This window comes from Rhinatrema bivittatum, chromosome 3, assembly GCF_901001135.1.
Source record: "Rhinatrema bivittatum chromosome 3, aRhiBiv1.1, whole genome shotgun sequence".
NCBI classification, from domain to species: Eukaryota; Metazoa; Chordata; class Amphibia; order Gymnophiona; family Rhinatrematidae; genus Rhinatrema; species Rhinatrema bivittatum.
In genome coordinates this window covers 258734484-258761257 of record NC_042617.1, presented here as the reverse complement: position 1 = coordinate 258761257, position 26774 = coordinate 258734484, and the positions used below count along the sequence as shown (strand labels likewise).

Genomic DNA, 26774 nt, shown 5'->3' with positions numbered 1-26774 from the left:
TGGCAGTGAGGACCTACTGGCCTTCCCAGTAGGTGTTGCCAACCTCACTCCAACACAAGGGTCCACTACTCTGACAATTCTATTTCCAGATATGAAAACAGGAAAAGGAATGATCTCCTTCAGGCAATCCCACTTCTGTGGCTGATAGCAGAGAGTGTAGGCAGGGCAACTGCTATGACCAAAAGCAGCCTTCCTACTATAATAATTTTACTACTAAGTAAAATTTGCAGGAAACTCCTTTTTTTTTTACAAATAAATGTGGCATTCTGAGAGGTCTCATAAGATGGCTGCTGTCTTGAGGGACTTCCAAAACCAGAAACTGCACAGTCCTGTGAGACTTTCCTGTCTTGATGGCAATACAGACATACCAACACACCACATTCAACATGGCTATTTCTATAGGACAGCTACATTTAAGACAGAGAACATAAAGCTTTATCAGCCTTCAGTGTCTCCAACTTTATTGTCTGATATTTTGTCATTTAATGTTCCTCTTTTGTTTCTGCCTCCTTTTACCACTTCTCTTTCGAATATTTGCTTATCTTAATTCTTTTATCTTATTCTTTCAGTTTAATCTATTTTTTCTTTGTACATTTTCAATCTTTTTTTTCTTTTTTTCTTTCTTCCCCTTCAAGTCTCCTGAATTCTTTTCTTTTTTTTTAGCCTCTGGCTTTTTTATCCTCTGGTTTCTGCATTTTTCTGTAGTCTTCGGCATGTTTGCCACCTAAGATTCAATCATGCTGATCGAATGATCATGTTTATGTTTAATATGTCCAAGGTTTGTTTATGCATTGTATAATTATTTTTATGCATGTTTAACATGTAATTCGGCATGATCATTGGAGGGGCAGGCGAGAAATGTTTTAAATAAGTAAATAAAGATTCCATTTCATTTCAAAACCAGATATTTCCATTAAAATTCCATAAAATCCCCAACAAACAGGCTGACGGAGCGCACTGTTAGCCTGCTCTTGGACGCGCGTTTTCCCTTACCCCTTATTCAGTAAGGGGAGGAAAACACGCGTACAACCCGTGGCACCTAATAGCGTCCTCAACATGTAAATGCATGTTGACGGCCCTATTAGGTATGCGCGCGGGATACAGAAAGTAAAATGTGCAGCCAAGCCGCACATTTTACTTTCAGAAATTAGCGCTGACCAAAAGGTCGGCGCCAATTTCTTCCGGCACCGAGAAAGTGCACAGAAAAGCAGTAAAAACTGCTTTTCTGTGCACCCTCCGACTTAATATCATGGCGATATTAAGTCGGAGGTCCCGAAGAGTAAAAAAAGTTAAAAAAAAAAAAATTTGAATTCGGCCCGCGGCTGTCGGGCCGAAAACCAGACACTCAATTTTGCCGGCGTCCGGTTTCCGAGCCCGTGGCTGTCAGCGGGCTCGAGAACCGACGCCAGCAAAATTGAGCGTCAGCTGTCAAACCCGCTAACAGCCGCCGCTCCGGGCTAAAAGGAGGCGCTATGGTGCGCTAGTGTCCCTAGCACCTCCTTTTGCCCGATTCTACCGCACCACCTCATTTGAATACTGTATCGCGCGCACCGGCGAGTGGCCGTTCGTCCGCTCTCCCGTGTTTTTACTGAATCGGCCTAAAAGTTATTTCTCCTGCCTTTCTCCATTGCTCCTACTTTCTCTTACTAAGTCATCTCCTCCTTGCCATCTCTTCTCCAGTTCTTTTTCCTTCTTCTTCTGCATTCCCTTTTCTTCTCTTTCTCTTCCTGATCAATCCATACTAAAAGGTGTGTGTGTGTGTATTGGGGGAGAGGTAAGATTCCAAAATGAAGTCTCTCCTATCTCTTACTGTGGCATATGGTAGAAACCCACTGTGATTCCAGTCCAGGGAGATAGGAAGAAGGAGAATTCCCTGTCTCATAGACCACTAGTTGCTTATATATCCACCCTAGCACAGTGTGATGAGAAGAAGCTTTTTTATCTCTAATTGCACTCTCAATCACTCTCTTCTCTTTCCTGTTTCTGTGAAGCATTGCGAGCAATCAATCCTGTGGTAGGTTGGGAATATAGGGGGAAAAAATAGCGATCAAGGTCAGAAGAGGGGGCAAAGAGGTGCTTTTGTCAAAAAGGAAACAACCTCCAAAATTTAGAATAGCTAATTCCTTCCCTTTCTCTTGTCTCCCCTTCTAAGCTTCACCCCTTCTTTCTTGCCTGCCATTCTGCAGTAACTGCCTTCCTCCTCCAGTCTATGTCCCAGACTCTGTGGGGTAGGTAGTGGCCAGAGTGTAAACCTCATTATGTCTCCAGAAGCTATACATCCTAATCCCATAACAACTGCTGTGCCTGCTACTACCATATGCCCACAGGAGATCCTGAATGTAAACATGAAGCATATGGCAGAACAACCGTTCACAGGGGCAGAGTAGCATGACCCTCTAAAGTAATTTAAACAGGAGATTTGCTGATGGTTAACTCTCATATGATTTGATATTCAAAGTCTTACTACCGGTAGTTTATATAGTGGTTGTTTCCCAGCTGTCAAGGCAGACACAGCAGGGAAACTGATTTAGTCAACATTACTTCCTCTAGGACCATGAAGAAGCCTCTCTCTCTCTCTCTCTCTCTCTCTCTCATTACTGTCAATCGACCAGTGGCTGCACTCATATCCCACCTATGCATCCTATCCAGCACCTCTTTTTTGGTCTCCTCTGCTTCTCTCCCTCCTTCCTGAACGGATTACTGCTGAGCTATGTGAAGGACAGAAAATTTACCAACAGCAAGCAAGCTGCAGTGGAAAAGTTGCCTCATCCTTGCCATGCAGTGTTTTTCTTCATCCTGCTAGTTCAATACTACATTGCAGTCAAGTCTGAAGGCTTGCCCAGGAATCATTACAGAATCCAATCTTACCAGGGAATTTTTTGAAAATAAACAAAATATATCTATAGATATTTACATGCAATCATTTTTCTTTTTTTCCTTTCACTTTGTGTATTTTGCATTATTTCCCTATTAGTTGCCTGTATAAAACTGTTGGTAGATCTGTTTTTTCTCCTTGCCTACCCACAGTGTTGCATTAGTGATCAGCGTGGGTACGCTACTGTGTGGTGTGTGTGTGTGACTGTCACAGAAGGAAAGAGCCTTGGGGATAATTGCTATGGACCGTCTATTCTTCACTAATTAACTAAAAGCAAAAAAAGAGAGCGAGAAAGAGGGGAAGGAAAACCGCGTTATCTGCTTGGTCTTGATGGTCGTTTCACCTTGCAAAAGGTAAGTTTCCTGACAGTGTTGATAATCCAATCACGAGCTCATGCTGCACTCTGCAATTATGCACTGAAAAAGTATCTAGAATGGGGGTTAAAAAGGGATTTAGTAATAGGGGGTTATCTTTTTTTATGCATAGTAACTGGGATATGCTTTTGTTGTCATTCTGAAGGGCTGAATTGAAAAACGATTATATTGTTTAATATTCATCCTTGTGCTTTCAATGCAGCGTACTCATTTGACTGTGTAGTAGCTTGATAGCGTGGGGGGTATGCAATCTGCAATCTGTCCGAGCTATCTACACAACAGAGACTGATATTGCTGAGGGGGAGCTGGGTGTCTTTGCTCTTGCTTGTCATATATCATTTTTCAACCGAAAGTGGACAAAAGTCGTCTCCAGGCATGGTGAACTGTCGTGTGTGCTTACTGCGTGTTTAAGATCAGATACTGTACTCTGCCGTAGAGTGTTTGGGATCGTTGGGCGACAAGGTGAAGTGGCTGGCAGGTTAGTGTCTTCGCTTTCTGCGTGCTATGCAGTCTCAGCATGCTTTTAATGACACTTGATATTCTTAAAGAGAACAGCCTCCCCGCCCACTCCGCGGTTCCCTGCTCTGTGTGACCAGAATTGTTATGCTGCATGCGATTCAGCTCTCTCTTAACTGCCAGGGCTGTAGATGCTCTTGCTTCATATAGTAAAGTTTGTCATTTTTTCCCCCCCCACTATGGATTTCGATCTTTGAGGCAAGATGAAAAGGAAAATGGACAGGATACTATATAGACAGTCCCCCAAGGGTAGACGGAGAAAGTAGAATAGCTGATAAGCGACACAGAACAATGGGAGTTGGTGGAGACATGGACATGGGGGCGGACCTAGTCCCAGGTACATGGTGGCATGCCTCCCGTGAATGGGCTGCTGCCAGAGAAAGGTAGAGATGAGACAGGCAGGCATGAGAGAGGGCAGAATGAGAGAACTGTACAAGAGTGGGAGTGGAGGAGAAGTGAGGGAATTCTGGTGAGTAAGCACAGCAAACGAAGACAAAGGGGAAGTACACAAAAGAAGACACGAGAGAAGAGGCAAATCTTTTGGGCTAAAATAAGCATAATCTTGGTAAATAAGACTAAAGAGGAAGAGATAACAATAAGGAGGAGAATTGGGACGAGCAAGAGAGAAAACAGCGAGAAAGAGAAGGGAGGATGGAACGAAGAGAGAGGGAGAGAGAGAGAGAGACCAAGGGAGAGACAATGGAGGGAATGTATGAGAAGGACAGATAGAGGCACAAATTTAAGGAACGGGTAAAATTAGATCAAAAAGTATCAAAACCCTGCAAGTCAGTTTGTCAGCATAATTCTGAAATAGTTGACCTTTTCACCAGTACTTTAGTTTTATGCAAAGTTTAGAAGGAAAAAAAATCCATACAATTAAAAACTGAGCAAACAAAAGGTTCTATAAAAAGCACTGCAAGCATTCAATGATCCTACAGTTTAGTACATGGGAGAAAACATTTTAAAGTGAGAAAATGCAAGAAGGAAGTATAAGAGACTGATGAAAGCTTTGGAAAGTGATGAGGAGGAGGGAACATGTTAGTGAAGAAGTGTGATGGTCAAGGGAAGGGAACTGAAAATAACGGGATGGGCAGAAGTGAAGAGAAAGATCAATATATGGAGATAAAGATAGAGAATGGAGGAAAGACACCCAGATGTATAATAGTAATAAGAAAAGGAAACTAAGGAAAACCAGATAAAGATGAAAAAAAAAGAGAGAGATCAAGAGCAGTATGACAAGAAAGAAAAAAGGACGAGGAAGTTGAAGGAGGATTGCCAGCTGAGACTGGAGGTTTGCTCCATCCCTCCCCCCCCCCCCCCCCTTATCGGCGCTGCCACTGACGTCATCTGGCTTCTCTCTCTGGGTCCATATTTCAGCATAGGGCCTGCAGTGCGCTGCCACCAGTGCACAGCTGAAGCCAAGTGCCAAAAGGGCACACCCATTTTGAGATTTTTCTTTCTCTTTATGATGGAAAGGAAATTAAAACTTCAAATTTGCCATCTGCCTTTACTCTTATTAAAGGGCCCATGAACATCCATGTGCAATGGCAAGAACTCTCTACTCACGGCAACATGAGTGGAGGGAATGAGGCTGATTTCATTCCTAGCCTTGAACACAAATACCTGTAGTGCTGGACTTACAACCAGCGTGGACATTTCTGAAGGAGGAAGTATCTCGGTGCCAGTTACAGTGCCACTGCTCCAAATCCCCAGAGAACTCAGGTAGGAGAAGAATTTTCTGATCCAGCCCATGTCTCCCTGAAGGATTTTTGGCAAGTAGTGACATGAACTGAGAGCACTCTGGTTCAAACGGTTTCCCAGCCATGTGTCTTCTCTTAAGACATTTTCCTTGAAAGTGGAGGAAAGACAGCAGCATTTGATTAGGTTATCACTTACCTTAAAGAGCAAGTTTCTACTCTCTAGGACAAAAGTATCACCAGTATTAAAGATCATTTGTTCTTACTTAATAGGATGGAGGTAGTTGAAAATCAGATAAGGTAAAAAAAACAAAACCCCAAAAAACTTGTATTTTTTTTTTTTTAATTCTTTATTTATCATCTTTTTAAAGAATATACAAACAGAACATTTGTATCCGAAATTCAGAGACATTTAGGAAATAACAATAAGATAATTTTTCAAAATACAATGAAAATAACATAATATCCTGTCTCTTAGTACTTAGGAAATATTGGAGAGAAAGGAAATATTCAAGGAGTGCACACGATATCAATCAAATTATTATTATTATGTCCTACTTCGCACCTAATTTTCCATTGTCCCAACGTTCTCATCGGATAGTCTCCTTCCAGCCAAAAAAGCCCTCAATTGATCTGGTAGAAAGAAAATATATATGTTCCTGGACAGCTTGATAATGCACTTGCAGGGGTACCTCAATTTGAAGCTAGCCCCCAGTGCTATAGTCTCAGGTCTCATCTGTAGGAAGTCCTTTCTACGCTGCTGAGTAGATCTTGACAAATCCGGATAAACCCGAATGAGTCCACCACAGAATAATGTAGAAATATTTTTAAAATAATTCCTCATTATCTTAGAGACATCACTTTCTTCATAAAATGAGACAAAAAGAACAGCACGATCTATTATTTCTATATTGGAATTCTCAAGGTAATCGGTCAGATTTTGAAATCCAGACCCTTGTTGGGGAACTGTTAGAGGAGTGCTTGTTCTATTTGGAAGAAAAAATATTTTTTTTACAGGTGGTATCTCTTGCTGAGGAATCTTCAGGGCTTCCAAAATATATTTCTTGAATGATAGCAGAGGGATTTCCCCCATTATAATCGGGAAATTTAGGAATCTCAAATTTAAGTGTCTTACATGATTCTCAATAGACTCCAGCCTTCTCAATGTGGAAATCCTTTCTGATATTATTGAAGCATTTATGTTTTGGAGGCTTTTGATATCATCCGTTATTTGTTTAATGGCATTACCTTGTTCAGTAAATTTCTGTTGTGTTTCTCTTTCGAGCAACCCAAATTTAGTGGAAATATTTTCAAGTTGTAGGGCTTGATTGTCTAGTTTAGCCGACATTCCGTTCATGAGATCCCAGATATTCTCCAGGGTTATTTTCGCCGGCTTAGTAATTTGCTGGGTGAAAGATTTTCTTACCCCACTTCCTGCTTCTTCGTCTGGCTCCCCCGTTGTCCTGGAGGTGGACGCCGCCATTTCCCCCTCACCACCTGGCGTCTCAGCCACGCGAAACTGCAGGATTCCTCTGGGGTCACCAGCCTCGAGGAGGACGTCTTCTGGGCCACCCCGCTGAGTTGTCCTCACCTCTCGGGTATGTTTCTCAGCGCCTCCGGCGCCCTCGAGGGGCAAAGCTCGCGCCGGCGTTTTGGGATCCGGAGGGGTTAGTGAAAGTTCCCCGGGAGAATATGGCTCTCCTCTCGCCACAACTCCAATGGGGCTGACCTCCCCTGCTTCTGGTGCGACCGCGGCGAAGTCTGTCATTAGCCGTTGTCCGGTTGCAAGGTCTGGGTCGGGTGGAAATACCCGGACCTTGCCCTTTCTTTTGTGAGGCATTTGGGATGGAAATATCGCTAAAAAGCTTAATACAGGCAATGAGAAATGCGGAGCTCACGACTATGCTCCCGCTCCGGACGCCATCTTGTTTTTCTCTCCCCCAACTTGTATTTTTTAATTTCCACAATTGTAGGTTATTGTCAGCTTCTAAGTTATTAAAGAAATATTTTAAAGAGATCTTACAGGTCTTGCAAGATAAAGATATTTTGTTTTCTAAATATTATTTGCCTGAATTTGAAAGGGTTACAAAGGTTATTTATTTATTTATTTAGGTTGAGGAAGATGGATTGGATTTTTTACACTATCCTATGATAGTGTTGAGTTATCTGAATTTTTACAGACTTCTCAAAATATTTCCTTAAGAGCAACCTTTATTATTACTTTTCTTCAGGAGGCTCACAAAGATCTCATTATGAGACAGTACTTTTAAGTATAAGCAGTCTTCATTTCGGGGATGAAAATTGCACATTTTTCCTGATGTGTCTAAGTCAAGTTAAAAGAAAGTTAGTTTTGCAGTTGAGGCACACAACTGTATAGTTATCTTTCAGAGCAAAAAGGTTTATATTTATAAATCCCACTCAACTGGAGCCATTTCTTTTAGATAAAGAACAGGCTGTGATTTAGCTGGGTGTCTAATGGGTTAGAATCCATGTATTTAGTCTTTTTTTAATTTTTTTTTATCAATAACATTCAGGAGATATTTTCTCTTTTTTCTGCTTTTCTGAACTCTTGGCTTCCCTAAATGGGGGCTTTGAATATATTCTTTTTCTTGGTTGTACCTCTTGTTTTTGTCTATTTATGTAAGTTATCATTCATTTCTGTACCCGTCACTCATGTTAATGACAGGTAATAAAAGATTACATTTTTTAAAAAAAGAAAAATAAATGACAACAAAGGTAGAAAAATATTTTCAGTTTAACCTGGTATTATGTGACTTCATAAGATTTGTATTATTGTCTACATTTTCAGAAGGCAGCCAAATGGCAATCATCATTAATTAGGTGTCTAACATTTTCAAACATATCCAGTCATGCCTTTAAGTATCTTCAGACATCTAACTTTTGACACCTGTCTAGGACCTGATTCACACAGCTTTTGTCTCATAGACAGAGAATGGAGAAAAGTCTTAAGGTGAATTTTAAAAGGAGTTACATGCATACACACAATTGTAGCAATTTTCAAAAGCCATTTACGTGCATAACATGCATTTACATGAGTAAATCCTATGGACAATGCAATGGCATATATTATAACAATTTTCAAAAACCCACTTAAACAGGTAAAGTGCGTTTACACATGTAAATCCCAGTTTTACGTATGTAAATGCTTTAGAAAATCAGGCTCTAAGGGAATCTGGCCCTAAATGGATAATCTGAAGGTGTGTTTTTTCTTTACTGATACAGATGTCAGATTCAAAACACTGGATATCCATGTAATGTCATTTATAGGGTGATTTTCCAAGCCATTTCTACAGGTAAAGCAGTGCTTTACCTATGCAAATCAATGTTTTGAAAATTGTTCATCTTATGTGTGAGTAAAAATATGCAGGTGGAATTGGGGTAGGGTTGAAAACTGCACACATATTTTTGAAATTTCAAATATATGCAGATATTTTTAGTGAGAAAAATGGCCTGCACAAAATCACTGGTGTAAATGCGTGTGGGTAAATTTCCGTAGGCAATTTTCAAAGTGAAAGTGTGTGAGCACTCACTTTGAAAATGAATACAAAGTCCATGGGTAGAAAGCAACTGCAGACTTTGCAGAGATGGGTCCTGTCTGAAAAATACCTCCCATGTGCCTAATCCTGCACCAAGTATTAAAACAACTATGTAGGCAGGTGTTTGACCTTGGAGGGTTTTTTTTTATTGTTTTTTATTAAGTCTCTTGTCTCTGTGTCCATTCTTTTTAGATAAAACTTGTTTGCACTGATTCACTGTACATATTTTTGAACATGTGTTTCAGTTCTTCAGAATTAGTCCAATGTCCCCTGATAAAAGGACCCACAGATTTTGTATCTATTAGGGTACTTCTGAACATTGTCCCAATGATCTGCTAATTAACAAGTACATTTTCAAAGGCCCGCACACGCTAATACCGGGGTTTACGTGCGTGGCTGTGCCTTGCGCACACCGCATGCATTTTATAAAGGGCCCGGCCACATGCGTAAATTCCAGTATGCGCTTAAATGCCGGGCCTTTCCAAAGAAGCTGGCCAGGGGGCAGGGGGGCGGGCTGGGACAGCGCCATTTGATGAGAAGTGCACACCAGCAGCCAGCCAGCGTGAGGAGATTACTGCTGCTCTAGAGGAGCTGTAAGCAATAAAATAAAAAATCTGGGGAAAGTTAGGTTAGGTTTAGGGGGTGGGGAGGAGAGTGGAAGAGGGAGGAAGTTTAGGTAGGGGGGTAGGGAAGTTCCCTCCCAGTCTGCTCCTTAATTGTAGCAGACTGGGAGGGAACTGGGGGAGGCCCGATTGCGTCGCCATGTATATTTAGCAAAAATTTGCTCCCTCTGCATGTGCCACCTGCACATGCGTGCGCTGATTTTAAAATCCGGCGCACATGTGCGCACGGCCATCAGATTTTCTAACATGTGTGCCAGTGCGCGCATGTTATAAAATCGGCGCGGTCATGTGGGCGTGGGCATGTGCTGCTTTAAAAATTGACTCCTGTAGGAGCAATTTTCAAAAGCCCCTCACAGAATCAAAATCTGCAAATATTTTCACCTGTGGACTTTGGGCTAATTCTGAAAGGGAAATGTCGAGCAGTTGAACACTGCCCAGGGAAAAGAACCTGCAGAAATGTGCACCTGCTTGTTATCTTCAAAACAAAGTGCATTTATTTCAAAATCTAATCTATATATGTGGTTTCCCTCCTCCAATCTAACTATACCCCCAGGCCTGCCTTCTTTTTGCCCAAGTAAAAATACACAGGTTGCTGGACCCTCACATATACCTTTTCCTGGATAAAGTGGGGGCAATTTGTAAACATCCAATGTACCCAGGTATGGGCTTCTAAAAATTGTGCTCTTCATGTCATGAATGAATAGGTTCATCCAAGAGGATGCTTACAGAGCAATTTTCAAAGAGCTTCTCAGCCGAGGTTTAACTATGAGGAAGGTCTCTTTGAAAACTTCAACCTTCCTCTGCCACCTCTGAATGGAAAAGTTTGCTTCTTGTCAACAGAGTGCATAGTTTTCCCCTAGGGAAAGGGGCACCACATGGGTTTAAGGATGAGATCATTCAAATACATGGGGGGATTTCATTTTCAAGACCCTGCACAGTGTTTACCCCACGTGCTTTGCATTTGCAAAATCTGTGAGGTAAAGAAAAATCTCTGTGGCACTGGGATTTAGAATCATAGAACTATGATGGCAGAAAAAGATTCTAATGTCTATATCTAGTCTGCCATCCACCCAATTAATTTAGCTTTACGATTCCTATCACTTCCATAGAGATCCCCTGCAATTATCCCATGCTTTCTTGAATTCAGATACTGTTTTTGTCTCCACCGACGCCATTAGGTGTCTGTTCCATGCATCCACCACCCTCTCTGTAAAGAACTAGATTATCCCCTTTAAACCTGATCTCTTGGCCCCTCATTCTGGAGCCTCCTGTCCATTGAAAGCAGTTAACTTCCTATGCATGGAAACTTTGGAGATATTTAAATGTCTTCATATCTCCCCTATCTCAGATATTTTAGCAGGTGTAATTGTGTGCAGATAAATTTGGTAAGATCATTTTCAAAGCAGACATGCATATAATTCTGCTTTAAAAATTGGTTTAACTTATGCATGCATTTGTCGGTTAACTTATGCACAATGCTTCAAAATTTCCCTCTAAATAAATAAGCATCTAACAGCTTGAAAGTGACTTCTTATGTTAGATTCTCAACAGTAATGTTAGCCCCGTTTTTGAAGTGCTATTATTAACTTCTTTTTCCATGTTTCCTGGAATGGTGTAGTTGGATCTCTCTATTTTGGTCTTGGAATAGGATGTGCTTATTTTTGTATTGTGGTGAATTTCATTTGTTATAGACTTGTATAATCACATTCTTTTTTTTTCTGTATTAAGATTATTCTTGAATAATGAAACTGAAATTGCACAAATAAAAAGTTTAAAAAAAAAAGAAAATTACTTCTTTTTCAAATGTCTAAAATCTAATGGGCCGGATTTTCAAAACATTCCGTGCGCTGGGCCTATTTTAAAAAGGCCTGGCGATGCGCGTAAAGCCCCAGGACGCGTCTAAGACCCGGGGCTTTCAAAAAGGGGCGGGGAGGGGGCAGGGCAGGGTCAGAGGCTCCCGGCACAACAGCAGGCAGGTGCAACAGGGTAGGAGATTTTTTTTTTGGGGGGGGGTTAGCTTCGGGCTGGGGGGTGGGGGAGTTAAGGGAAGGGAAGATGGGGTGGGGGGTAGGGAACGGGGGATGGCAGCAAGGCTCAGCACGCACAAGGTGCACAATTGTGCACCCCCTTGCGCGCCGACCCCCAATTTTATAACTTGCACTCGCCTGCGTACATGTGCCTGCGTGCTGTTTTGAAAATCTACCCAAATATGTTTAAATGAGGAAATTTTCAGCACTAAGAGAAGATGATCTTTGAACATTCACTATACTTTTTAGATTTTGATACACAACTGAGAATATCTGAAAAATCTGCCCTATTTTTTATGGCAATTAATTTTTTTTAATTTCCATTCACCAGTATCTGTATTTCTGCCGTAACCTTGCACAACCCATGCTGCAGGTGTAGGTTCCAGCCTTGGCACAAATTTCACCCCTTTGGCCTTCCTACCTTTATTGAGAGCTGAGGCAGTGGAGAAATTAAAAAGGGAAGGGAAGGAAACAAGAGACAGATGAAGGGTGTGGGAGAAGTTGACAAAGAAGACAGAAGTGAAGAGGTAATGGAGGGATGAGAGGAAGAGATGGTGAAATGAGAAATAGTTTGCAGTTTCATGGAAGAGAAAGATCAATATCATAACGAGAGATGGATGTAGAGAGTCAGATGGGAAAAAGAAGTACAGGGAAAGGTAAAAATGTAAAGCATAACAGGTCCCGGAAGCCGGAGGACGGCCCGGAGCAGGAGATCGCGGGAGATCGCTCCTGCGACCCCCACTGGACCACCAGGTACCTGAAAAAATGTTTTGGGGGGGTCGGGAGGGTGGGGGAAGCTAAGGGGGTTACTTTTAAAGGGTCGGGGTGGGTTTAGGGGTTATTTATGTGTGCCATTTTTCACGCCCTCCCCCAAAACGATAAGGGAACCCCCACGATCAATATTGTCGGATTTTCCTATCGTTTTGGGGGAGCCCCTGATTTCTGACGATTTTGAAAATATCGACGATATTTTCAATTGTCCGAAGCCCGATTCACATCCCTATTAGGTACACTCACACAAGGACGCGTTCCAGAAAGTAGGCTCCATCAGTTTTATGTGGAACTTCTAGTTTAAATTATTGGCTATATTTTCAAAATCGTAGTTAGGATTTCAGTAAAATATTTATTTACACATCTGACTCAGAAATGTAAGGTTACTTTGCAATAGGGACCTTTATGTTTCAAAGATCACTGGGGTCGACCAATGGCGGCGGTAGCCCCTGTGAAATAGTAAGGGCAAAGGGCCGTTGGCTGCCAGTAATCAAAATGGCGTCGACAGCCCTTTGCCCTTACTATGTCACAGGGGCTACCGCCGCCATTGGTCGACCCCAGTGACATAGTGAGGGCAAAGGGCCGTCGGCGCCATTTTGACTACTGGCAGCCGACAGCCCAAGTCCAGGAGATCGCTCCCGGACCGCCGCTGGACCATCAGGGACTTTTGGCAGGTCTTGGGGAGGAGGGTTGGGGGTTGCAGTAAATTAATTTTGGAGGTCTTGGGGGTGTCAGGAGAGTAGGGGGTTGTAGTAAATTAATTTGGTAGGTCTTGGGGGGGTCAGGAGGGTGGGGGGTTGTAGTTAATATGGCTCTCACGGAATTACATTTTAAAATATGTGGCATTCATGGCTCTCTCAGCTCTCTCAGCCAAAAAGGTTCCCGACCCCTGTGTTAGACTAACTGAGGTCAGTGGATGGGAGGATAGACTTGCATGGATGGGAGGATTGAAGTTTGCTCATGGGGATGTAGGGGAGCAGAAGTTGGAAATATATGCAGGGGACAGTTGATTCAGGCATTTAAAGACAAAGCAAAGTGTTTTAAATTTGATCCTGCTCACAAACCGGAGCCAGTATAGTTGATGCAAAATTGATGTCACATGGTTGGTGGATTTGGTCCCTACCAAAATTCTATCTGCCTTCAACTTTAAAAGTTGGAGACTCGTAAGACTGTATTATGTGATGCCATTGAATAGAGAGTTACAGTAGGTGATCAATAAGTGTATGACAGTAGCTAGGTCATGTTTCTCAAAGTTGTTACACAGTTGAGGAATCTGGCATAGGTGCATATAGGAGGTATTTACTACCATTGATATGTGGGTTTCCATTGTGAGATGCTATGTAAAGACTTTAAGTTGTAAGTTGGTTTATGATAAGATAGACAAAGTTAATAGAGAATGCCTTTGCCAGCTTAACCAAAGGAGTTCAGACTTGAAGGAATTTAGCTTGTATTTGTTAAGCCATAAGGCCACTGTTAAGCGATAGACATTGATGTTAGCAATGGCTGCAATTTAGTCAGTCCTCATTTTGATGCAAAGCTAGATGTCATTGGCAAATAGATGATATTCAGTATTGAAAGATTGGATGAGCTCTCAGAATGGGAGAATGTAGATACTGAAGAGGATTGCGGAAAGCAATCTATGCTGGGGCTGAATGTTTTGTTGGCTCATAAGACGGACTGTAATTGGTTGAGAAGAAAATATTTGAACCATTCAAGAGCAGAGCTCTCAATACCTATGTCACTTAAGCGTTGTAGCAGGCATAGATGGTCGACAGTGTCAAATGTAGAAATTTCTAATAGGACCAAGAGGGAGTCATCACGTTAGAATTAAAAAATGGTGTTTGTACTGTTTGATTGTATAGGCATTTAAAGATGTATTTGAATGTGATAGGCCTCTCAAATAGAGCATTAATTACTGCGAAAACCATTAGGAAGGATTCTGGGAGGTGGAGTTTACTTGACCTTTGCCTGAGGATTTGCAAATGATTTAGATATTGGCTATCAGGCCAATGCAATAGGCTGAGCATTAAAAAACTGCGCTGGTTTATTGTGAACATTTTTAACGCTCAGGAAAAAAAATATTTAACTCCCGATGTAGTAAACTAATGACATGAAAATGCACTGAGAGTTGAAAAATGAGCAAAAACTGTAAAATGTGCATTCGTCATCAGCAATGACCCCGCTCAATCTCCCTCTTTGGGCGCAGGTAATTTTTAGGGCGTCCAGCAGCCCTTTAAGATGATGGTGGTACCATGAGATAGGAACAACCATTGTGTTAAAAGGCTGCTCGCCACGTTCTTTACTGTCACAGAGTTTGGCTGCGACACAAAAGAACACGCCATGGAGCCATGATGTGTTGTCAGGGGAGGGGGTCCCACTATCTCAGCTACACCCCCCCCCCCCGCCATAGTCATACACCTCATTCAAAGACTCATTGCAATTTGATGAATCTAGGGGTAAGATTCTACTCTTTCAGTGTTGGATTCAGGTTAATGCAGTATTCATGTATTTTTATATTAATTTGCAGTTGGTTAAACAACTGCATAGTTGTATGCCAATCTCATCATAGAACTGTGATGCAAGATATGCTTCTTTCCCATTGTAAACGTACCCCTAGACTAAGAGTCCCGGATAAAGGTCCCAGAATCCATACCTCAAAAACAATCTTTTAAAGTAAGTCATGTTTTTAATTTATCTGAGTGTCCATGATTTTCTGAGCGAGGGGAAGAATTCTATTCTAGGCCCTAGTGCATTGCATAATGCATTTTCTCAAATCCCTATTAAAATTCAGTTGTAAACAGCACTGATGATCACAGCAGCAATAATCACGCTGGAAGCATTGGATGGTCTCCAATATAACTTTTACTTATGAAAAATTAAATTGATGACAATACTTTACAGATTTAGTTGTTTTAAAGACTACAAATTTAAGTAGATTTGTGACCTTCTCTCTCTTCAAGCCAGATATTAATGTTAAATCACTTCAAATGCCAATTGATAAATGTAAAGTCCCTTCCTTTCCAATCAGTTACGGGCAGTTGGTAAACTCACTCCCAACTGGTAGGTAATAGTCTTTCTATTAAATTTAGTCAAAGTCCATACAAAAAAAATCCAGATCACGCCTACCTTTCCTGTAGACTTTCTTCCTCACTACTTGCAGTTCTTGACAAGCACCTTTCTTATCCTTCTTCTCATTAAATCTCCTTGAAATGATGGGAAACCTACTACTAGGTCCAGACAACTCCTTATTCCCTTTCTCTCCTTTCTCCTTCCTCATGGAATGAATGAAGACCCAGTCCTCTGTCAGAGTTCGCCCAATTTCTCTGTCTGAGAAACCCCGGTCTGATTGCTTACGTACACTGAGCTTCTTAATGATGATCCAGATATGCTTTAAAAAATAAATGTTTCAGAAAGAGAAAACCAAAATGAGAGATAAGGAGGATGGAAAAAACTCCTACCTCAGAAAACGTAAAACATTAGCAGGTTTCCAGCATGGTTTGCTCTGTTCCAGATACAGTCCTTCAAAAAGGTGAAATCTCTCTGTCTCCTTTCTGAACCCTTGTCTCAATCCAGAGAGCCCAGAGGCCTTCCTTCTTAAAAAAAAAAAAAAAAGTGAGAGAAAAGACATGGATATGTTGTCCATGGAAGGATCAAGTAATACTTCCACGCCCTAATATGGTGATAGGAGTTTATATATTTAAAAAAGGTTTGGACAAGTTCCTGGAAGTAAAATCCATAAACTATTATTAAGGCTTACTTGCAGAAATCATATGCTTATCCCTAGAATAGGCAGCATGGAATCTATTGACATTTTGGGATCCTTCCAGTTACTTGTGACCTGGATTGGCCATTGTTGGAAAGAGGATACTGGTTTGACCCAGTATGGCAAATCTTATGCTCTTATGTATTCTAAGAGCACACCAATCTAAGCTCCAAATGGGGAAACTACACACCCACATTAACTATTTCTCTATTTTCTCCCTATAACAATGGAATAGTCCTGTTCATTTCTGGTAGAGATCTGGGAGGATCTCTAAAACAAGGAGTTTTACTACAAATCTCTAAGGAGTGCATATTCAAAAACCATTTAGATGGATAACAGGAAAGATATCCATCTAAATGACTTAGCCACATATTTAAAAAGCTTATCTGTGTAAAATCTAGCCGCATAATGAATTATCCGGATAGAACTTAGCCAGGATAGAATTTGATTAGGGATTACACTTTTTTTTATATATAAGCAGTTGCTTTAGTGATTGAAGACAGATGCATTTTTTTCACAGTTTCTAAATCAGCACAACAGATCATTGACTAAAAGTCTGCACAGATTTGTTAATTCACCAATATTACCCTAATTGCCAAGGATCAACTGTCTGAACTTCTCAATATAATTACAAGTCAAAGACTGTCTCCATTACCACAGTGATATCCCTGCAATCAGAGGCTATCCAATTTTTTTCTTTCTCTGTGGGCAAATTAGTCTAAGCTAGTCAGGAAGCAGGAGTTTTGAGGCTCAGGTCAGTGTCTGTCTTGAATACAGGAGATCAGGCAGGGATGCAGCTTCTGTGAAGGAAGGTTAGTGATGAGGATGCTAATCCTTAAGATTTCAATGGCAGGCTGCTTTTGCTGATGGCAAGCTCCTGGCTCCTTTGTCTACCTTGGCTTATCTAGTAGTCAAATTGGCATGAACAATGCTATGGATGCGGATCCTTTGATTAGAAAATTCTGTCCTTTCAATAAAAGTGGAGAATTCAAATTTGCATAGAGATGTCTGAATGTCTCAGGAATGCTTAAAGATAAGCAGTGTCCAATCAGAATCTGAACTCTTTATTTCAGACAAGGCCAATAGTAGACAGTCTGGCAACATGGCTATATAAAGTTTTATACCCTGAGCTAGTTATACAACATCTGCATTTCTGAAACTTACGGGGTTATTTTCTAAAGGCTTATCACATGAGATATGGCCGTGTCGTGTGCGATAAGCCTCTATTGCATGCGGGAAGGCCCTTTTCACGTGCAATAGCATACAAATTCGAGTCGGGGCGGAGAGGGGAGGAGTCGGGGTGGTGAGGGGCGGATTCGGCAGTGTCTTCGCTGGTGGCGATAATGTTACTAACATTATCGTCGCCAGTAGTGTAGCCAGTAGCGCACCTTTCACAGTGGCGCTATTTGGTGCAAAAGCCGGCAGCCGGCACACCGCGGCTGATGAAATCGCACCGCCATGGTGCGAAGGCTGCGGGCTTTCGCAGGCCCGCCCCCCTGCCCCCCATTTTTGCTGGATTCATCATTCTGCGAAGAATGATGAATCCAGGCCTTAAAGCATAAAGCAGAAAACTCTGCTGTCGATCTTCCATCTTATTTGATTGTGGCCTGAAATTGTACCTTTAGCATCTGGACTATTGCAAAATAGCTTACCTGGGGCTTCCTGTGAAATTGTTTGCTTGTTTGCATCTAGTTCAAAGTACTGTTGCCAAGGTCATCTCTGGAGAAAATAGATGGGATAGAGCTATACCACTTCTGGTTGCTTCAAATTGGCTACCAATTAAAATGTACTTGATGAGGTTTATTAATTTAAGGTTTATTAATTTTACTAAAATTCCTACAGTGTCTCTGTTAGATTTATTTAAGACATATTTAACTGAAATTTTGAAAAATCCAGAAAATGCTTTCTCCTCCATAAGATCTGTCAGGCTGAAAGAAGGTAGAAGGCAGGAGGGGCCTTGTCTATGCACAGCCTGGACCTGACCTCCTTTTTGACAGATCTGCTGAGGAAGATATCAAGAGGGACATTCTATTAGCATCTTTTGTGCTTTATGCCTTTATTTTTACAATCATGGAAAATAATTTAATGGTGGGAAGATTTGGGTATTTACAGATATATCCAAGAAAACTCAAGATTGTAGGAAAAGGATTTTGGAAATGTGACAATAAGCTAATCTCTCATTGTGGTTTATTTATTTATTTTATTTATTTAAAATCTTTTCTATACCGTCGTTAAGCGGGTGCCATCACAACGGTTCACAATAAGGCACAAAAACTATGTTGCATAAAGTGTCTGGAATTCTAACTCTTAAACAGGTGCCATCAAAAATACTGTAACATTATATCATAATAAGTACTATTTGGTGAGTGTTATAAGTTATGTCTAGTTTTTCTAACTCTGCTAAAAGTTTGGTGTTACTTAACTTTAGTTCTTTAAAGTTTAAGATAAAGGTGGAGATTAGAATATAGGAGAGGAGACACACTTTAAGAAGGAAGGAGTGTGTTTGTGTGGCGTTTGCTTGACCGCAACTAACAGTTCCCTGCGTTCTACTCTTGCTTCTCTTTGTGGTATGCTTGCTTAAATAGCCATGTTTTTACATTTTTTTCTGAATGTTTTGATGTCTCTTTCCAATCTGATTTCTACCGGCATGGTGTTCCATATTATCGGTCCTGCTAGGGATAGGGCCCTGTCCCTTACTTGTGTTAATCTGGCTGTTTTGACTGACGGTATAGTTAGCAGTGCTTTGTTTGCTGACCTTAGGTTTCTGTGTGGGGTATGTAAGCGGAGGGCTGTGTTCAGCCACTCTGCTTTTTCGTCGTGTATCAGTTTATGAATGGTGCATAAAGTTTTGTATTGTATTCTTTGTTCAATGGGTAACCAGTGTAATTCTATTAAGGTTTCAGTGATATGTTCTCTTTTATTTTTCCCAGTTAGAATTCTAGCCGCTGAGTTTTGTAAAATCTGTAATGGTCTTATTGTAGTATATGGCAGTCCCAGTAGGAGGGCATTGCAATAGTCGGTACTGGAAAAGATTAAGGCTTGTAAGACTGATCGGAAGTTGGTGGGCGTTAGTAGTGGTTTTAATCTTCTGAAAGTCATGAGTTTGTTGTATCCTTCTTTTACTTTTTGAGATATATGTTGTTTCATACTTAGTTCTGGGTCAATTATCACTCCCAGGTTTCTTACTTTCTCAGCTAGATGTATTTTTTGGTTGTTGTTGAGTGTAATTGGGTTTTGGATGATAGTTATGTTTTTTCGTTCTAGGTGTAAGAAATCTGTTTTATCTATATTGATTACTAGTTCTGTTTTATCTATATTGTTTTATCTATATTGATTACTAGTTCCATTTGGTTTAGAAGTTGTTTTATTATGGCGCCGGCCATACACCGTATGGCCGGCGCCATTTTGTACGGAAAAACGATTTGCGTGCAGGAAGTCGTTCCCGGACCCCCGCTGGACTTTTGGCAAGTCTTGTGGGGGTCAGGAGGCCCCCCCAAGCTGGCCAAAAGTCCCTGGGGGTCCAGCGGGGGTCCGGGAGCGATCGCCTATGCTCCTGACGTCGTTTTTCCGTACAAAATGGCGCCGGCCATACAGTGTATGGCCGGCGCCATTTTGTACGGAAAAATGATTCGCGTGCAGGAAGTCGTTCCCGGACCCCCGCTGGACTTTTGGCAAGTCTTGTGGGGGTCAGGAGGCTCCCCCAAGCTGGCCAAAAGTCCCTGGGGGTCCAGCGGGGGTCCGGGAGCGATCTCCTACGCTCCTGACGTCGGGGGACAAAAAAACAAAATGGCGTCGGTGCTACCTTTGCCCTGTCATATGACAGGTCAAACGTAGCGCCGGCGCCATTTCTACAACGTACCGGAGGCCCGAGAGTAAAAGATCATACCGGGACCCTTCCTCTGGACCCCAGGTAATTTAAGGCATTTTGGGGGGTTCGGGAGGGTGGGGGATTTATTTTAAAGGGTCGGGGTGGGTTTTAGGGATGTTTTAGTGTGCCGGTTTTCGATTTACACGATTTACACGATATTTAAAAAACCCAAACTGCGACGATCCGATTACCTCCCCCTCCCAGCCAAAATCGATCGTTAAGATGATCGATCACACGATTCACATCTCTATTGCCAAGGCTAGGTCCTGGGGACAGGGCCTCGCTATACATAGTGCTTTCATGTGATGTCATCAATCTGCGCCCACATCGGTGGAAGTCCAGGAGCAAATTTTTGTCAAGAATGTGGTGAGAGGGTGAGAGGGCTCCCAAGAGTTCTCTTCTGGCTGAAGCCCTCCCACAACAGGAGGTGCTGCCAGTGGCGTCGATGGCGTCGAAAGTCCAGGACGTCTTTGACTTGTAAGGTGTTCTCAGGTTCCGCTGAATGTTGCGTATATGGAGGAGGCCTTTGGGAAGGCCAGGATAGGACCAATGGTTTGAATAGTGACATGTGGAATGTAGTGTGAATTCCCATGGAAGCTGGAAGTTTTAACTGGTAGGTGACTGCTCCTATATGTAGAAGGATGGGAAATGTACCAATAAATTTGGGTACTAACCATTGGGAAGGCAATCGTAGCCGGATGTGCTTAGTACTAAGCCAGACTTTTTGTCCAGGCAGGAACAGAGGTGCAGTCCGACGATGGGTGTCTGTGAAGCATTTGGCCCAGTCAGCTGCTTGGCAAAGTCACTCCCTTACTTGGTTCCAGAGCCGGCATATTGTTTGTCCTGTAAATTGGGCTGCAGGTGAGGGTACACTAAGTGGAACCAGCAGAGGTAGGCGCAGTTGACGGCCAAAGACTACAGCAAAGGGTGAAACTTCCATGGCAGAGGCGATATGGGTGTTATGGGATAGTTCTGCCCATGGCAGGAGGTCAGCCCAGTTATCTTGCTGGTCGTTGACATATGATTGCAGGAATGTTTTCAAAGAGCGATTAGTCCTCTCAGCCTGGCCATTTGCTTGTGGATGATAGTCTGATGTTAAATTTAACGTAATATTGAACTTTTTACAGAGGGACCTCCAATATTTAGCGGCAAATTGAGGGCCACGATCAGAGACGATTTCTTGTGGTAGTCCATGTAAACGAAATACGTAGATTAAGAAGAGTCGAGCTAGCTCTAGAGCCGATGGGAGTCCAGGTAAGGGACAAAGTGGGCCATTTTTGAGAAGTGGTCAATGATGACCCAGATTACAGTATTTCCTTTTGAAGGAGGCAGATTCACGATGAAATCTTTGGAAAGGCTTGACCAGAGCTCGGTGGGTGCCAGTAGTGGTTGAAGAAGCCTCCATGGTTGGCCAATCTTGGGTTTTTGGTGTGTGCAAACCGGACAGGAGTCCACATATTCATGGGAGTCCTTTATCATACCAGGCCACCAATAGTGCCTTCAGAGCATCTCGAGAGTCCGCGCTCGGCTGGGGTGACCTGCCAGCTTGGAGTCATAAGCCCAATAGAGCATGCATTCACAGAGACAGGGGGGGACCACCGTCTTCCCAGCTGGTACCGTGGTGGTGACTGCAATAGATATGCAAGCTGGATCAATGATGTGCCTGGGAGTCTCAGGTGTGTCTTCTGGCTCGACAGAGCGAGAGAGCACATCTGCACAGAGATTTTTTGCAATAACGGAGCTCGAAATTGAAGTGCTCAAAGAACAGGGCCATGTGGGCTTGTCTTGGGTTAAGTAACTGGGCCTCCTTTAGGTGTTCCAGATTTTTATGGTTGGTAAATATTGTGAATTTGTGTTGCGCCCCTTCAAGCCAGGGACGCCATTCCTGGAGGGCAAGTTTCACTGCTAAGAGTTTGCGGTCCCCTATGGTATAATTTTGATCTGTGGAGGAGAATTTATGTGAATAAAAGGAACATGGAATTAGGGTTCCCTTGGTGGAGTATTGACTCAAGATCGCTCCTGCTCCAATGATTGACTTTGACTATAAAGGGGCGGTTAGGATCCGGGTGATGTAGACACGGGCCAGTATAGAAGGCCTCTTTCAAGGCGTGGAAGGCTGATTGGGCCTTGGGGCTCCACACTTGAAGGTCACATCCCTTCCTCATCATAGCGGTGAGTGGAGTGGCCAGCGTGGAGTAATTGGCGATGAAGTTTTGATAGTAATTTGTGAATCCAAGGAATCTTTGTAGGGCTTGGAGGCCCAGTGGTTGAAGCCAATCTCGAATACCCTGGAGTTTGTCGGGGTCCATGGTGAACCCATGGCTGGAGATGATGATGTAGCCTAGGAATGGGAGACTGAGTTGCTCAAGAATGCACTTCTCCAATTTAGCATAGAGATGATGGTCTCTGAGGCATTGGAGGACTGTTTGAACATGGGAACAATGAGACTTCAGGTCTTTGGAGAAGATTAATATATCATCCAGATACACTACGACGAATGAATACAAAAGGTCCCGGAAAATCTCATTCATTAGCTGCTGGAAGACTGCAGAGGCATTGCAAAGCCTGAAGAGCATTACTACGTACTCGTAGTGGCCGTCTCTTATGTTGAAGGTGGTTTTCAAGATGTCTTCCAGTTGAATCCGTACTAGGTTGTATGTCCCCCGAAGATCTAGTTTAGTAAAGATTTATGCGCCCTGTAAGCGGTCAAACAGTTCACTAATAAGTGGCAGTGGGTACCGGTCCTTACGGGTTACTGCATTCAATCCTCTGTCATCCTTCTTCTTTGCAAAGAAGAACCTTGTGCCTGCAGGGGAAGTAGAGGGTCTTATGAACCCTTTGTCCAAATTTTCCTTGATGTATGTTGATATCGCTTGAGTTTCTGGGAGTGAAAGAGGATAGGTTCTGCCCTTGGGAGGCATGATTCCAGGTAGTTCTATGGGGCAGTTAAACTTCCGGAGTGGAGGCAGGATATCGGCGTTTGGAGAACACGTCTTTGAATTCCGAGTACGGAGCAGGTAACCCAGGAAGGGTTGTAGAGCTTAGAACTGTCACGGATGGAGACACTTGCTGTAAACAGTGGGTTTGACATCAAGGGCCCCACTGGGTGAGTTGCAGGGATTGCCAGTTGAAGTGGGTTGCATGTAATTGGAGCCAAGGTAGTCCTAGGACTATGGGGTGTGTTGATCGTTTCAAGATCAGGAGGGAGATCTCCTCATCATGGAGGGTCCCAACAGTGAGGCGAATGGCCATGGTACAGTTAGTGATACGATCAGGAAGAGGTTCTCCTTGAATTGAGGCGATACGTGGTGGTACCTCCAGTGGTTGAACTGGTATCTGAAGGAGCTTGACGATCTCTTCCATAATGAAATTTCTACTTGCCCCAGTGTCCGCAAGGGTGGTGGTGGTGAATGGTTGCTGCCTATCTCCCTAAGGAGGGAGATAGGCAGCAACAGTTGAGGGCCAGAAACTGTAGTGCCCAAGCTTGGGACCTCCGCTGGACTCAGGCTTTGTAGTTTTCCGGACGCACAGGGCAAGTCTGGAGAAGTTGTCTGGAACCATCGCAATATAAACAGAGACCAGATTTTCTGCACCGGAGACATTCCTCTGGAGTCAGGCGGCTGTGGTTGATCTGCATAGGCTACTCAGGAGGTTGAGGGGCCACAGGTAAGGCCTTCAACTGAGGACTCGCCGAATGGGGTGATCGTGGGGCAGGAAGTCGAAGGACCCTTACCTCCTGATGCCGTTGTTGAAGGCGGTAGTCGATTCTACCGACCAGGGATATCAGGTCTTCCAGAGACACAAGGATCTCGCGGGTGGCTAGTTCATCCTTAAGGGCAGGAAACAGTCCCTTGAGGTAGAGTGCCCGCATGCAGTCTTCTTGCCAACCCAACTCAGTTGCTAGAGTTCTAAACTTCACTGTATATTCAGTGAGCAAGTGTGAGTCTTGATGGAGGTGGAGTAGGTGGTGGCCAGTGACCGCCTGTCGGCCTGGGTCCTCGAAGGTGCATCGGAAGTCGGAGATAAACTGAGGGAGCTGGCGAAGGATTGCGTCAGAATGCTCCTAGAGTGGGGAAGCCCATGCCAGGGCCTTCCTCTCAAGGTGCGAGAGGATGAATGTAATTTTTGTTGCCTCGTCGGGAAAAAGTGAAGGTTGCAGTGAGAACTGCATATAACATTGATTTATGAAGCCTCGACAGAGGTGAGGATCCCCATTGAAACAGGGTGGAGCTGGGAGGGCCAGCGGTACCCGTGAGGGCAAGGTATGGGTAAGAGCCCCTGGGTTGGACATGACAGATTCCTCAAATTGAGCACAAATCTTTTTCACGGAGGAAGCCAACGCTTCCATGATCCGTTGTTGCTCTCGGATACGAGTGACCAGACCAGGGATGGCCTGCAAGGCAGGAGACTTCACCGAGTTGATGGCCTTGGCAACCTGTTGTGCTGGAGTTGGACCCTTGGCCTTGTACAGATTGGTATGGCCCTCTGGTCAGACCCAGAGAGTGGCTGCCACCAGGAGGCGGAGCACACGAGGAGACATAGACTAGCTGGAGCTTCACCAATAACAGTCTGGGTTTCCGCAGGTTGAGCCCTTGGGTACCCGGACTGCCTGGACTTAGGTGGGCTCAGAAAGTCTCCCGGAGAGGTAGCGGAGGAGTGTGCCCACCACGAGCAAGGATGCAGAGAGGATGGACCAGACCCGAACTGGAAGCTCCGGAGACCTCAGGGAGGTAACAGTTCAGGAAGGTTCTCCGGGCAAGGCAGGCAGCACCTGCGTGTCTAGTCAGGTGAAGGCCGCAGGTAGATTCCAAGCAGGTTGGTCTGGTAGTCACAGTAGGTCAGAAGAGAGTGTCCGAGTGAAGCGCAAGGGTCAGAGCCAGAGTATCAGTCCAGAAGTGGTCAGCCAAAGCAGGGGTCAATACCAAGGTAAGTCCGAAAAGGTACTACCTGAGTAAGGATACAGGAACACACGGAGACTCAGGAACAAGGAGACGCTGGAACAAGGAGACGCTGGAACAAGGAGACATTGGAACAAGGATTAGGCAAACTACTACACCACGGTGTTGACCCATTTGCCAAGGCGAGGTCCTGGGGACAGGGCCTCGCTATATATAGGGCTTTCATATGATGTCATCAATCTGCGCCCACATCAGTTTTCCCGTACTTAGCCCTTTAAATCTGAGGACGCCGGCCGTGCACATGCTTAGCAGCTGCGGCATGGAGGAAGCCGGAGAGGGCCATGGTGAGCGACGGGGATGGTGGGAGCTGTCAGCAGCAGCGAGACCGGAGCTAGTTGAGTGCAGTGTGAGTTGAGCAGGCCCGGTCACAGTACCCACGCGGCCAGGACACGCAACAGTGTATAATGATGAGGTATACTACTGCCTACTTGGCCAAAATGATCAACCATCAATAAAATGCTAAGAGAAATTAGGGAAACTAACACATTTGGCAGTACAGTAATAATGGGAGATTTCAAATACCAAACATATAGAATAAAGGGGAACATCAGATTATAAATACAAAAACTGGTTAGCCTATAAAGGTGTCAGCAAACCTATCAGTGTATCTGCTGGTTCAAATGCAGATCACTCAGACTTCTTGATCATTCACCTCGTCTGATGTAAATTTTTTGAAAAGATTTTGCGGTGAATTTTCAAACCTGCGCACAGGCCATTTGCAAATTGGAAACGGAAGCAGAATAGGATTAAATGGTCAATTTTCTCAGTGGAGAAAGATAACAGTGGAATGCCTCATGGATCTGTACAGGGACTGGTGCTTTTTAATATATTTATATGATCTGGAAAAGGGAACAATGAGTGAGGTGATCAAATTTGTAGACAAAATTATTTAAAATTGTTAAATCACAAGTGGATTGTGATAAATTTTAGGAGGACTGATTCTTATAGTAAACCAACTTATGTAGTAGAGCTACAATAATCTGACTGAAATCAGTGCATGAATCACCATAGGGAGAACACAATTATCTAGAAAAGGTCAGACTTGACAAATCCTTCAAAATTGAAAAAAATGTATTCTTAGGGAAAGAGCAATATTTGTATCTCTATCATCAAAGTAGAGTCCAAAATGACTCCTAAACTAAGCAACTTGATACTAGATAGAAGGCTAACCACATTCAATGTGTTTTGGCTATTTGGCACAGATTTGCATATTCACAGAGTTTGAAAAAATGTCAGTTTAAGCTTCAATTGTTTTATATTTTAAGTAAACCACTATGATCAGTTTTCTGTTTGTGCGGTATAAAAAAAGCAGAAAATAAATAAAGTATTTAGCAAATTGTGTTCCTCTTCCAAACATAAATTCAGGTTAGAGATAATCTTGTCAATATTAGGCTTCATTGAGATGTAAATATTTATATCATCATCATAAAGTTGGTAGTTTGCACCAAACCAACCTCAAAATGTGTCACTGTAGTTACATTCCACTGAGGAGATGATATATATGTTTTTTGCAATACTTTTTCTCTGGAATACTACCCACACAAGTTACTAGGAGTAAATATGTGTGGGTAGTATTAATTTGGTAATTATTCAAGTGAAAAAATGCTGATTAAAATTAAAGCAGATTTTGTACTTATGTGGACAGTCTTAAAATTATCCTGGTAATTAGCAAATTGAGCTTTAAAAGTGAATTCAGCTCAACCAGGATTGTACAAAGCTTCTCAATTTCTGTGATACTTAATTCC

The 26774-nt window shown here is 43.0% G+C and overlaps 1 protein-coding gene across 1 annotated transcript in view; it reads left to right on the top strand.

Annotated features, from left to right (window-relative positions):
- The first annotated feature begins 2626 nt into the window (after window positions 1-2626).
- Window positions 2627-26774, top strand: part of SYNDIG1 (synapse differentiation inducing 1) — a 493681-nt gene continuing 469533 nt past the window's right edge. The window contains exon 1 of the mRNA XM_029594508.1: window positions 2627-3228. The gene's annotated coding sequence lies outside the window, so the exon portion shown is untranslated. The remainder of the gene's footprint in view (window positions 3229-26774) is intronic.